This window comes from Gobius niger (genome assembly GCF_951799975.1).
Source record: "Gobius niger genome assembly, chromosome: 21".
Classification (NCBI taxonomy): domain Eukaryota; kingdom Metazoa; phylum Chordata; class Actinopteri; order Gobiiformes; family Gobiidae; genus Gobius; species Gobius niger.
The window spans coordinates 1,768,755-1,783,631 of record NC_136872.1 but is presented as its reverse complement, the minus strand read 5'-3'; positions in this window follow the sequence as shown (position 1 = coordinate 1,783,631).

Here is a 14,877-nt window from a genome sequence, read left to right as displayed (position 1 = left end):
GACTTTGTGGAAAAACTGTGTGATCAAACTTGACCAAACCTTGGTTTCTTATACCTGGTGGGACCCTGTATAACATACTAAAGAATCAGTCATCTAGCAGTAATGGTTTTGGGGAAGAAGCAATCTCTGTTTTTATGGCTGCAAACGCGTTTTCTCGCTGAAAACACTCACTTTGAGGAACTCTCAGCTTTTTGCATTGTCACAGCGGAAAACCACATCATCAGCAGATTCAGTGTCAGGAATGAACATCCCAGTCAAAAGAAGTATGGTTTTGGGTTGTTTTCATAAGTGAGACCTGAGAAAACTGACAGTTATTCAGAATTTTGAAACTGACTTTGTGGAAAAACTGTGTGATCAAACTTGACCAAACCTTGGTTTCTTGTACCTGGTGGGACCCTGTATAACATACTAAAGAATCAGCCATCTAGCAGTAATAGTTTTGGGGAAGAAGCAATCTCTGTTTTTATGGCCGCAAACGCGTTCTCTCGCTGAAAACACTCACTTTGAGGAACTCTCAGCTTTTTGCATTGTCACAGCGGAAAACCACATCATCAGCAGATTCAGTGTCATTGATGAATATTCCAGTCAAAAAATGTATAGTTTTGGGTTGTTTTCATAAGTGATACCTGAGAAAACTGACGGTTTTTCAGAAATGTGGAACTGACTTTTGGAAAAACTGTGTGATCAAACTTGACCAAACCTTGGTTTCTTGTACCTGGTGGGACCCTGTATAACATACTAAAGAATCAGCCATCTAGCAGTAATGGTTTTGGGGAAGAAGCAATCTCTGTTTTTATGGCCGCAAGCGCGTTCTCTCGCTGAAAACACTCGCTGTGAGGAACTCTCAGCTTTTTGCATTGTCACAGTGGAAAACCACATCATCAGCAGATTCAGTGTCAGGAATGAACTTCCCAGTCAAAAGAAGTATGGTTTTGGGTTGTTTTCATAAGTGAGACCTGAGAAAACTGACAGTTATTCAGAAATTTGAAACTGACTTTGTGGAAAAACTGTGTGATCAAACTTGACCAAACCGAGGCTTCTTGAACCTGGTGGGACCCTGTATAACATACTAAAGAATCAGCCATCTAGCATTCATGGTTTTGGAGATACAGAAATCTCTGTTTTTATGGCCGCAAACGCGTTCTCTCGCTGAGAACACTCGCTTTGAGGAACTCTCAGCTTTTTGCATTGTCACAGCGGAAAACCATATCATCAGCAGATTCAGTGTCATTGATGAACATCCCAGTCAAAAAATGTATGGTTTTGGATTGTTTTCATCAAAGATACCTGAGAAAGCTGACGGTTATTCAGAAATTTGAAACTGAATTTATGGAAAAACTGTGTGATCAAACCTGACCAAACCTTGGTTTCTTGTACCTGGTGGGACCCTGTATAACAAACTGAAGAATCAGCCATCTAGCACGATTTTGGAGAAACAGCAATCTCTGTTTTTATGGCAAGAAACGCGTTCTCTCGCTGAGAACACTCGCTTTGATGAACTCTAAGCTTTTTGCATTGTCACAGCGGAAAACCACGTGATCAGCAGATTCAGTATCATTGATGAACATTCCAGTCAAAAAATGTATGGTTTTGGGTGTTTTTCATAAGTGATACCTGAGAAAGCTGACGGTTATTCAGAAATGTGGAACTGACTTTGTGGAAAAACTGTGTGATCAAACTTGACCAAACCTTGGTTTCTTGTACCTGGTGGGACCCTGTATAACATACTAAAGAATCAGCCGTCTAGCATATGGTTTTGGAGAAACAGCAATCTCTGTTTTTATGGCCGCAAACGCGTTCTCTCGCTGAAAACACTCGCTTTGAGGAACTCTCAGCTTTTTGCATTGTCACAGTGGAAAACCACATCATCAGCAGATTCAGTGTCAGGAATGAACATCCCAGTCAAAAGAAGTATGGTTCTGGGTTGTTTTTTATAAGTGAGACCTGAGAAAACTGACAGTTATTCAGAATTTTGCAACTGACTTTGTGGAAATACTGTGTGATCAAACTTGACCAAACCTTGGTTTCTTGTACCTGGTGGGACCCTGTATAACATACTAAAGAATCAGCCGTCTAGCATATGGTTTTGGAGAAACAGCAATCTCTGTTTTTATGGCCGCAAACGCGTTCTCTCGCTGAAAACACTCGCTTTGAGGAACTCTCAGCTTTTTGCATTGTCACAGTGGAAAACCACATCATCAGCAGATTCAGTGTCAGGAATGAACATCCCAGTCAAAAGAAGTATGGTTTTGGGTTGTTTTTTATAAGTGAGACCTGAGAAAACTGACAGTTATTCAGAATTTTGCAACTGACTTTGTGGAAATACTTTGTGATCAAACTTGACCAAACCTTGGCTTCTTGAACCTGGTGGGACCCTGTATAACATACTAAAGAATCAGCCATCTAGCATTCATGGTTTTGGAGATACAGCAATCTCTGTTTTTATGGCCGCAAACGCGTTCTCTCGCTGAGAACACTCGCTTTGAGGAACTCTAAGCTTTTTGCATTGTCACAGCGGAAAACCACGTGATCAGCAGATTCAGTGTCATTGATGAACATTCCAGTAAAAAAATGTATGGTTTTGGGTGTTTTTCATAAGTGATACCTGAGAAAGCTGACGGTTATTCAGAAATGTGGAACTGACTTTGTGGAAAAACTGTGTGATCAAACTTGACCAAACCTTGGTTTCTTGTACCTGGTGGGACCCTGTATAACATACTAAAGAATCAGCCATCTAGCAGTAATGGTTTTGGGGAAGAAGCAATCTCTGTTTATATGGCTGCAAACGCGTTTTCTCGCTGAAAACACTCACTTTGAGGAACTCTCAGCTTTTTGCATTGTCACAGCGGAAAACCACATCATCAGCAGATTCAGTGTCAGGAATGAACATCCCAGTCAAAAGAAGTATGGTTTTGGGTTGTTTTCATAAGTGAGACCTGAGAAAACTGACAGTTATTCAGAATTTTGAAACTGACTTTGTGGAAAAACTGTGTGATCAAACCTGACCAAACCTTGGCTTATTGTACCTGGTGGGACACTGTATAACATACTGAAGAATCAGTCATCTAGCACATGTTTTTGGAGAAACAGCAATCTCTGTTTTTATGGCCGCAAACGCGTTCTCTCGCTGAAAACACTCGCTTTGAGGAACTCTCAGCTTTTTGCATTGTCACAGTGGAAAACCACATCATCAGCAGATTCAGTGTCAGTAATGAACTTCCCAGTCAAAAGAAGTATGGTTTTGGGTTGTTTTCATAAGTGAGACCTGAGAAAACTGACAGTTATTCAGAAATTTGAAACTGACTTTGTGGAAAAACTGTGTGATCAAACTTGACCAAACTTTGGCTTATTGTACCTGGTGGGACCCTGTATAACATATTAAAGAATCAGCCATCTAGCAGTAATGGTTTTGGGGAAGAAGCAATCTCTGTTTTTATGGCCGCAAGCGCGTTCTCTCGCTGAAAACACTCACTTTGAGGAACTCTCAGCTTTTTGCATTGTCACAGCGGAAAACCATGTCATCAGCAGATTCAGTGTCATTGATGAATATTCCAGTCAAAAAATGTATGGTTTTGGGTTGTTTTCATCAAAGATACCTGAGAAAGCTGACGGTTATTCAGAAATTTGAAACTGACTTTGTGGAAAAACTGTGTGATCAAACTTGACCAAACCTTGGCTTCTTGAACCTGGTGGGACCCTGTATAACATACTAAAGAATCAGCCATCTAGCATTCATGGTTTTGGAGATACAGCAATCTCTGTTTTTATGGCCGCAAACGCGTTCTCTCGCTGAGAACACTCGCTTTGAGGAACTCTAAGCTTTTTGCATTGTCACAGCGGAAAACCACGTGATCAGCAGATTCAGTGTCATTGATGAACATTCCAGTCAAAAAAAGTATGGCTTTGGGTAGTTTTCATAAGTGAGACCTGAGAAAACTGATGGTTATTCAGAATTTTGAAACTGACTTTGTGGAAAAACTGTGTGATCAAACCTGACCAAACCTTGGCTTCTTGAACCTGGTGGGACCCTGTATAACATACTAAAGAATCAGCCATCTAGCATTCATGGTTTTGGGGATACAGCAATCTCTGTTTTTATGGCCGCAAACGCGTTCTCTCGCTGAGAACACTCGCTTTGATGAACTCTAAGCTTTTTGCATTGTCACAGCGGAAAACCACGTGATCAGCAGATTCAGTATCATTGATGAACATTCCAGTCAAAAGAAGTATGGTTTTGGGTTGTTTTCATAAGTGATACCTGAGAAAGCTGACGGTTATTCAGAAATGTGGAACTGACTTTGTGGAAAAACTGTGTGATCAAACTTGACCAAACCTTGGTTTCTTGTACCTGGTGGGACCCTGTATAACATACTAAAGAATCAGCCGTCTAGCATATGGTTTTGGAGAAACAGCAATCTCTGTTTTTATGGCCGCAAACGCGTTCTCTCGCTGAAAACACTCGCTTTGAGGAACTCTCAGCTTTTTGCATTGTCACAGTGGAAAACCACATCATCAGCAGATTCAGTGTCAGGAATGAACATCCCAGTCAAAAGAAGTATGGTTTTGGGTTGTTTTTTATAAGTGAGACCTGAGAAAACTGACAGTTATTCAGAATTTTGCAACTGACTTTGTGGAAAAACTGTGTGATCAAACTTGACCAAACCTTGGCTTCTTGAACCTGGTGGGACCCTGTATAACATACTAAAGAATCAGCCATCTAGCATTCATGGTTTTGGAGATACAGCAATCTCTGTTTTTATGGCCGCAAACGCGTTCTCTCGGTGAGAACACTCGCTTTGAGGAACTCTAAGCTTTTTGCATTGTCACGGCGGAAAACCACGTGATCAGCAGATTCAGTGTCATTGATGAACATTCCAGTAAAAAAATGTATGGTTCTGGGTGTTTTTCATAAGTGATACCTGAGAAAGCTGACAGTTATTCAGAAATGTGGAACTGACTTTGTGGAAAAACTGTGTGATCAAACTTGACCAAACCTTGGTTTCTTGTACCTGGTGGGACCCTGTATAACATACTAAAGAATCAGCCATCTAGCAGTAATGGTTTTGGGGAAGAAGCAATCTCTGTTTTTATGGCTGCAAACGCGTTTTCTCGCTGAAAACACTCACTTTGAGGAACTCTCAGCTTTTTGCATTGTCACAGCGGAAAACCACATCATCAGCAGATTCAGTGTCAGGAATGAACATCCCAGTCAAAAGAAGTATGGTTTTGGGTTGTTTTCATAAGTGAGACCTGAGAAAACTGACAGTTATTCAGAATTTTGAAACTGACTTTGTGGAAAAACTGTGTGATCAAACCTGACCAAACCTTGGCTTATTGTACCTGGTGGGACACTGTATAACATACTGAAGAATCAGCCATCTAGCATATGGTTTTGGAGAAACAGCAATCTCTGTTTTTATGGCCGCAAACGCGTTCTCTCGCTGAGAACACTCGCTTTGAGGAACTCTAAGCTTTTTGCATTGTCACAGCGGAAAACCACGTGATCAGCAGATTCAGTGTCATTGATGAACATTCCAGTCAAAAAATGTATGGTTTTGGGTGTTTTTCATAAGTGATACCAGAGAAAGCTGACGGTTATTCAGAAATGTGGAACTGACTTTGTGGAAAAACTGTGTGATCAAACTTGACCAAACCTTGGTTTCTTGTACCTGGTGGGACCCTGTATAACATACTAAAGAATCAGCCATCTAGCCGTAATGGTTTTGGGGAAGAAGCAATCTCTGTTTTTATGGCTGCAAACGCGTTTTCTTGCTGAAAACACTCACTTTGAGGAACTCTCAGCTTTTTGCATTGTCACAGCGGAAAACCACATCATCAGCAGATTCAGTGTCAGGAATGAACATCCCAGTCAAAAGAAGTATGGTTTTGGGTTGTTTTCATAAGTGAGACCTGAGAAAACTGACAGTTATTCAGAAATTTGAAACTGACTTTGTGGAAAAACTGTGTGATCAAACTTGACCAAACTTTGGCTTATTGTACCTGGTGGGACCCTGTATAACATATTAAAGAATCAGCCATCTAGCAGTAATGGTTTTGGGGAAGAAGCAATCTCTGTTTTTATGGCCGCAAGCGCGTTCTCTCGCTGAAAACACTCACTTTGAGGAACTCTCAGCTTTTTGCATTGTCACAGCGGAAAACCATGTCATCAGCAGATTCAGTGTCATTGATGAACATTCCAGTCAAAAAATGTATGGTTTTGGGTTGTTTTCATTAAAGATACCTGAGAAAGCTGACGGTTATTCAGAAATTTGAAACTGACTTTGTGGAAAAACTGTGTGATCAAACTTGACCAAACCTTGGTTTCTTGTACGGGGTGGGACCCTGTATAACATACTGAAGAATCAGCCATCTAGCAGTAATGGTTTTGGGGAAGAAGCAATCTCTGTTTTTATGGCTGCAAACGCGTTTTCTCGCTGAAAACACTCACTTTGAGGAACTCTCAGCTTTTTGCATTGTCACAGCGGAAAACCACATCATCAGCAGATTCAGTGTCAGGAATGAACATCTCAGTCAAAAAAAGTATGGATTTGGGTAGTTTTCATAAGTGAGACCTGAGAAAACTGATAGTTATTCAGAAACTTGAAACTGACTTTGTGGAAAAACTGTGTGATCAAACTTGAACAAACCTTGGTTTCTTGTACGGGGTGGGACCCTGTATAACATACTAAAGAATCAGCCATCTAGCATTCATGGTTTTGGAGAAACAGCAATCTCTGGCATTATGACATCATCACATTCTAAATCGTGAACGCCACCTATTAACAGGAGGAAGCTTGTGGTATTTCCCATTTTTGATATGTTCCAACAAACACCACAGGACATTATGCATGTGATCTTAAAGGGTGCAGCACCACTTAATAATATGGGCCAGTTCCTGTGATAAGTACCTGGTACTTACTGCATAATTACTGGTGTTGTTACTGGTACTTATGGTAAAATCCCTTGTCATAATATTGCCCAGTTCCTGTGGTAAGTACCAAGCACTAACTGCATAATTACTGGTGTTGTTGCTGGTAATGACGATAATGTTATTTGTCATAATATGGGCCAGTTCCTGTGTTAAGTAGCTGGTAATTACTGGTGTTTTCACAGGTACTTATGGTATAGTCCCTTGTCATAATATGGGCCAGTTCCTGTGGTAAGTACCTGGTAAGTACCTGGTAATTACTGGCGTTGTTACTGGTAATGATGGAAAAGTCCCTTGTCATAATATGGTCCATTTCCTTTGTTTAGTACCAGGTAATTACTGTGTAATTACTGGTGTTGTCACAGGTACTTATGGTAAAATCCCTTGTCATAATATGGGCCAGTTCCTGTGTTAAGTACCAGGTAATTACTGGTGTTGTCGCTGGTACTTACAGTAACGTCCTTTGCCATAATATGGGCCAGTTCCTATGGTAAGTACCTGGTACTTACTGGTGTTTTCACAAGTACTTATGGTATAGTCCCTTGTCATAATATGGGCCAGTTCCTGTGGTAAGTACCTGGTAATTACTGCATAATTACTGGTGTTATTGCTGGTCCTTACGGTAGCGTCCTTTGTCATAATATGGGCCAGTTCCTGTGTTAAGTACCAGGTAATTACTGGTGTTGTTACTGGTCCTTACGGTAGCGTCCTTTGTCATAATATGGGTCAGTTCCTATGGTAAGTACCTGGTAATTACTGGTGTTGTCACAAGTACCTATGGTATAGTCCCTTGTCATAATATGGGCCAGTTCCTGTGGTAAGTACCTGGTAATTACTGGTGTTGTCGCTGGTACTTACAGTAACGTCCTTTGCCATAATATGGGCCAGTTCTTGTGGTAAGTACCTGGTAGTTACTGGTGTTGTTACTGGTCCTCACGGTAGCGTCCTTTGTCATAATATGGGCCAGTTCCTGTGGTAAGTACCTGGTAATTACTGGTGTTGTCACTGGTACTTATGGTAATGTCCTTTGTCATAATATGGGCCAGTTCCTGTGTTTTGTACCAGGTAATTACTGTGTAATTACTGGTGTTGTCACTGGTACTTACGGTAACGTCCTTTGTCATAATATGGGCCAGTTCCTGTGGTAAGTACCTGGTACTTACAGCATCATTACCGGTGTGTCAATGTGTATTTACTGTGACTTTTGTTGGGTACCTAGTACTTACTGTACAAATACTGGTGTTTTATCTAATTGTTGTAAAGTATTGCAGTGGTGTTCTTTTGCTTGAAACTTGTTTGGAAAAATGCATTAAATGGTAAGCTCTGTATTGCTACTGTCCTTTCTGTGCTACTTATTCCATATTAATAAAGAAACTTGTTGTCCCTAATGTTGTTTTATGTTTTATATATTTATACAGATTTATTTATACAAGTACCATATATGTTTCACTGTAACTACTAGAAACTATCACTTGATGATCAAAGAAATAGGCAACCACCTTCACTAAGAGTTACCACTGTATCTAGGGTATCACAGTACATACCTTGTAATTCTCACGCTAGTATATTTAAAGCACCACAATAAGTACCTGGAAGTACCGCAGTAATTACTAGTACTTACCACTTTTAGTGCCACAATAAGTACCACTGTAAGTACTGGTACTTACCACTTTTAGTACCACAATAAGTACCACTGTAATTACTAGTACTTACCACAATAAGTACCACTGTTATTACTAGTAATTACCACTGGAAGTACCATGGACTTACCGGCCCGTAATGTAAAGTGTTACCAAAAAGGGTATATTTTTCTATTTATTTTTGTTCCTTTTTGCCAACTAGAGTTTCTTATTGGAGGTTTACAGACCGATAAATTAGTAGTTCCATAATTAATTACTTGCTTCCATTTTTTCCCAATTACTCCTAGTTGATTAAATGAAAAGCTGGAACAGGCATCGCCATAAGTAGTTCTGAATTCATCATACTCCATGATCTTACCGTTCACATTGATAATGTCATTGACAAAAATGATTCCTCTTTCAAACATATTCTTCCAAAAGAAAGGCTTTCCATCTATTAGAATATTAGAGTTCATCCATATTATCTGCTGCAAAATGTCGTCTCTTTTTTCTGGTACATAAAATTGAAAGCACCACCATGAGTGGATTTTTTCTTTTATGAACCCCGAAATATTTCCCAGCAGACTCACTACATATGGAAAATGGGAAGGCATCACTTGTAGAAATGGATGCAATTTCTTATGATACAGTACATGTTTTTTGTCCAGCAGGACACTTGTGTACCACTCGGTATTGAGATAAATCTTTGGAACAATTGATGCTTTTAAAGATAGACACATAGCATCAAGGTTGAGAAGTTTCAGACCCCCATATTCATATTCATTGTACAAAACCTTTCTTTTGATCTTTTCTGGCTTGCCGTCCCAGACAAAATCGAACACCTTCTGCTCATAAACCTTAAAAAAGTTTTGTGATGGAGCTGGTAATGACAAAAATAGATAAATAAACTGAGGAATAATTAAAGAGTTGACAATAGATATTTTACCATACAAAGTTAAGGATTTCCCTTTCCATAATTGCAGTATTTTATCCAGCTTTCTTAGTCGATTATCATAATTTACTGAACCTAGGTCTTCCAGATTTTCTGGGATAACAACACCAAGTATGTTAACTGGTCCATCTGTCCACACAACAGGCACTTTGCATTCCATTTTAAACGACGTTCCCTTTAAACTTCCGATCCTTAAAGGAATAGGCCACCGTTTTTACATACTAAAATATGCTGTTACCTCACTTTAGACGTGTTAATATATCCCCGTCTGGTCTTTGTCCGTGCGCTCTGTCACGCAAACGGAGCACATACGCAGCCTCTCCCACATGTCACATAGCTCCGAAAAAGCTCACGATAGAAGCTACCAAGCTCTTCTACGTGTTCCCTATTTGAATAAAGTTACGTGAAGTGTTTTCATGCGAAGTATATTTTCACAGAGATGTAACATGTCGATTTTATAAGCAAATAAAAAGGGGGACTATATTGTGAGGCGTAATGATACGAGGAGTAAAACGTCCGCGCAGTAACTCCTAAAGGTTATTGACGGAAGTGAGCGGGGGAAGTCTTTAGGAGTTACTACGCGGACGCTGTGCTCCTCGTATCATTACGCCTCACAATATAGTCCCCCTTTTTATTTGCTTATAAAATCGACATGCTACATTTCTGTGTAAATATACTTCGCATGAAAACACTTCACGTAACTTTATTTAAATAGGGAACACGTGGAAGAGCTTGGTAGCTTCTATCGTGAGCTTTTTCGGAGCTATGTGACATGTGGGAGAGGCTGCGTATGTGCTCCGTTTGCGTGACAGAGCGCACGGACAAAGACTAGACGGGGATATATTAACACGTCTAAAGTGAGGTAAGAACATATTTTAGTATGTAAAAACGGTGGCCTATTCCTTTAATATTTAACATTTTTCATAATTAAGCTTCAGTCCAGATTGCTGTGAAAAGATGTCCAAAAGATTTAGAAGGTTTTGTAAACAATGAGGATTGGGGCTGATGAAGAAGCTTGTATCGTCTGCATACATTGTTATTTTACTTTCAATATTATTATTACTGAGCCCTTCAATATTTTTGTTCAATCTGACTTTTATCGACAATATTTCCATAGCAATAATAAATAAGTATGGAGACAGAGGGCACCCTTGTTTTAAGCCTCTTAACAGAGGTATTGTCCCAGAGATGTATCCATTATTGATAATCCTACAGTTTGTTTTATTATATAACGTGTTGATCCAGTGCAATAAGGAGTCGCCCAAATTGAAAAAAGCTAAGCTTTTACAAATAAAATCTAGGCTAATTTTGTCAAATGCCTTCTCCAGATCGGCTGCAAAGATTAATCCTCTTTTATTTTCCGTATTATAATTTTCTATAATTTCTAATAATTGTCTAATATTGTTTCCTATGTTTCTTTCTTGTAGGAAACCCGATTGATCTTGGTGAATAATGTTTGACAAAACAGACTTTAGTCGTGTAGCCAAACATTTGGCTAGGATCTTAGCATCGTAACACTGAAGTGTTATTGGTCTCCAATTTTTTAGATAAACTGGGTCTTTATACTGACCATTTGCTTCCTGTTTCAATAACAAAGAAATAAGACCTTCTGTTTGAGAGTTAGACAAAGAACCCGTTGTATATGAGTAATTGAAACTAGAAAGCAATGGTTTCTTAACCTCTTCACAGAATACTTGATAAACCTCAATAGGTATTCCATCTAATCCTGGGGTAGTACAATGTGTAACAAGGCAGTACAAAGCGTAACAAGGTAGTACAAAGCGTAACAAGGTAGTACAATGTGTAACAAGGCAGTACAAAGTGTAACAAGGTAGTACAATGTGTAACAAGGCAGTGCAAAGTGTTACAAGGGGAACAATGTGTAACAAGGCAGTGCAAAGTGCAACAAGGTAGTACAATGTGCAACAAGGCAGTACAAAGTGTAACAAGGTAGTACAATGTGTAACAAGGCAGTACAAAGCGTAACAAGGTAGTACAATGTGTAACAAGGCAGTACAAAGTGCAACAAGGGGGAACAATGTGGAACAAGGCAGTACAAAGTGGTACAAGGGGGAACAATGTGTAACAAGGCAGTACAAAGTGTAACAAGGTAGTACAATGTGTAACAAGGCAGTACAAAGTGCTGCAAGGGGGAACAATGTGTAACAAGGCAGTACAAAGTGCAACAAGGTAGTACAATGTGTAACAAGGTAGTACAATGTGTAACAATGCAGTACAAAGTGTAACAAGGTAGTACAAGGTGTAAAAATGTGTCAAGGTGTTGTAAAGGTATTAATTTTGACCTGTTCTGCTTAATTTTTCTCTGTTCACTCTTGTTTCTGCTTGTTACAGGCAATAGTGTCTCACTTCAATTTACAGCCCATGCTCTCCTCTACCTACACATTAGTTACAGTATACATGCACATTGATAATGTGGTACTTTTCCTTGTTTCTGCTTGTTACAGGCAACGGTGTCTCACTATAAAAAATAAACAACAATCAATAATGTCATGTTGAATGTCTTCACTTTCACCACAGTTGTACTGTTGTCCTGCAACATTCGAATGAATGCACAATTTATAATACCACATTCCCTTTTGCCACAACTATGTGTTAGCTCTGCACCACTAATTGCTATTTGAATATCTTTACTACACTTTGACACATAGTTACACGTTGCACTACCTTGTTACACATTGTACTACCTTGTTACACTTTGTACTGCCTTGTTACACATTGTTCCCCCTTGTTACACATTGTACTGCCTTGTTACACTTTGTACTGCCTTGTTACACATTTTCCCCCTTGTTACACATTGTACTGCCTTGTTACACATTTTCCCCCTTGTTACACATTGTACTGCCTTGTTACACATTGTTCCCCCCCTTACATGTTGTAAGAGTACCTGTACATACATGTGTAATTACTTTCTTGTTACTCGTACTTACACCTGAAACTCGCGGGCTGTATCCTAAAGGTGCGTACACACCCAATGTGCGTCCACGCCCCATCTGCCTCTCGTTGGATGCCAAACAACGTCGCTTCACATACTTCACACTCGCAACAAACGCCTGTTTGCTGGTGAGTTTTGCAAGCGTCATACATAGGAGGCGTGTCTGGCCACCGGTTGAAGACACAGGTAAACATTGCGGATGCGTTGTACATACTGTGGAGAGGCGATCAGTGGCGCCATCGCGGCTGTAGACATTGGCCTATATGGGTCCACCCGATCCTACAGCAGTGCTATCAGTTTGGAGAGTACCACCATTTGGTCCAGGAGCTATGGCTGGATGACGGTGCCTTTCAGCGGCACTTCCATCTGTCCCGGGCCCTGGAGACGCCTGTGCATCTGTCTTCGCTCAGTGAGTATTTCATCACAGTGTGGGTCTCTATCAAACTCACTAGTCCTGTCAAATGAATTGCTGGACAACGTTAAATTAAGAGTATTAATATGCTGCAATTGTTTTGACTACACATGTGCCAAGGAGGGAGAGCTCATATTTGCCTTTCGGTTTTCAGACGTACGTCCTATAGGCTTTATTTACACAGGTTCATGTTAGTTCATACATGTAAGGTGAGCGATCGCTTAAGTTATTCAATAATAGTCGTAGGATCTTCAAGAAATTGTTCAGTTTTGATTAATAATTTGGGTTACTATATTTACTTTAACTTGTGGGCAATTTATTTTTAAATCATGTAACTCCCACGTAAAGAATGGCTGCGTAAACCAAAGAATACAAGGGAAAATAGCCTGAAGCTTCATTATTGTAATGTATTTAGTTAACATATCATATTTGGTAACCTACAGTATGGTAAATGGACTCAACTTGTATAGCGCTTTTCTACCTTTATCAGGCCCAAAACGCTTTACAGTAATCAACCAGTCACCCATTCACTCTCTCATTCATACACCAGTGTACGCAGACACCAGTGGCCGTATATAATTCCAATAATGTCTCTATCAAAACTAAACCTCAATTCTAATGACATGTCATTCTGCTTTATTCCTGATTGTAGGTATCTGGCCACTGGGGACTCCTACCGGACACTTGCTGACAGTTACCAGGTGGGCGTTTCCACAGTCCACAGAATAGGTGTGTTTAAGATGAAGTGCGCCTCGCCTCGATTCCAGGCGCCTCTAATCAAGGCAGACACATCTGAGCCCCGAGAACAGAGAGGAGCCTCAGATCACGCAGCGTCTCGCGTTTGTTAGAAAGAGTTGGGAATAAAACTATTTTAAAAGTTGGTGAACAAATTTCTGCTTCTCCCTCACACCAGACAGACGCCGAATCACTACAGCAAAAATAACAGACTCTCCTCTTACAGTTTAGGGTTAGAATAATACACTTCTGCTTAGGCCATATGTTGAACACACTGGCACTTTCTGTCAACTGTGAACCCTGTGAAGCACTTCTGCAGATCAAAGTAGATCTTTGTGATATAAAAACAAAAGGATGCAGGGGCTGCGGAGCGTCAGGGCAACACGTTTCCGATCTAAACACAACTCATATCCAATCATCTGTCAGTCCTCTGTCAGCGTACGTGTTTACAGCACTTCATTTCCCACAATCCCGTTGGCCTTTGTAGTTCAGCCAGCCGAGCGAGGCGGAGAAAAGCAACTTCGCTCGCCTACCCAAGGCGCTCCAGCCGCCTCGGTCTCACGAGAATACGGGCACAGTCGCACAGGTGGCGTCAGAGCGAGGCGGGGCCATCTTGGACACGAATCTGACCGGCATGCACCGCTCGCCTGCAGCCGCCTGCAGCCGCCTCGCTCATCTTAAACACACCTATTGTCCCTCAGGTGGTGGCTGCCATCTGGGACTGCCTTGTGGGGGAGTTCATGGCTGTGCCCTCAACTGAAGACTGGCGGTCCATAGCAGAGGAGTTTGAACAGCGGTGGAACTTCCCTCTGTGCTGTGGAGAAGTGGACAGCAAGCACATCCAGATCAAGGCACCCCCCCCAACTCAGGATCCCAGTTCTTCAACTACCAGAAGGACTTTTCAATTGTCCTCCAGGCTGTTGTGGACACTCTGTACCGATTCCGGGTGATTGATGTTCTTTGGCCGTTGGTCAGGCTCTGTGGGATGGAAGACTTCATCTGCCTCCTGACCAACATATGCCTGGGCCTGACCATCGAGGGCCTCAGCCCCATGTCTTTGTGGCTGATGAGGCGTTCCCGCTGCAGAGGAACATGATGCGGGCCTTCCCCAGACGTGATGTCCTTCCAATTGAGGAGCGCGTCTTCAATTACCGCCAATCCCGGGCCTCGGCTGGTAGTTGAGGACACATTTGGCATCCTGACCTCACAGTGGAGGTTCTATCGTGGCCTCATTGAGGTCCACGTTAAGGTAGTGGAGCAGTGTTCTTTCATTCCGAC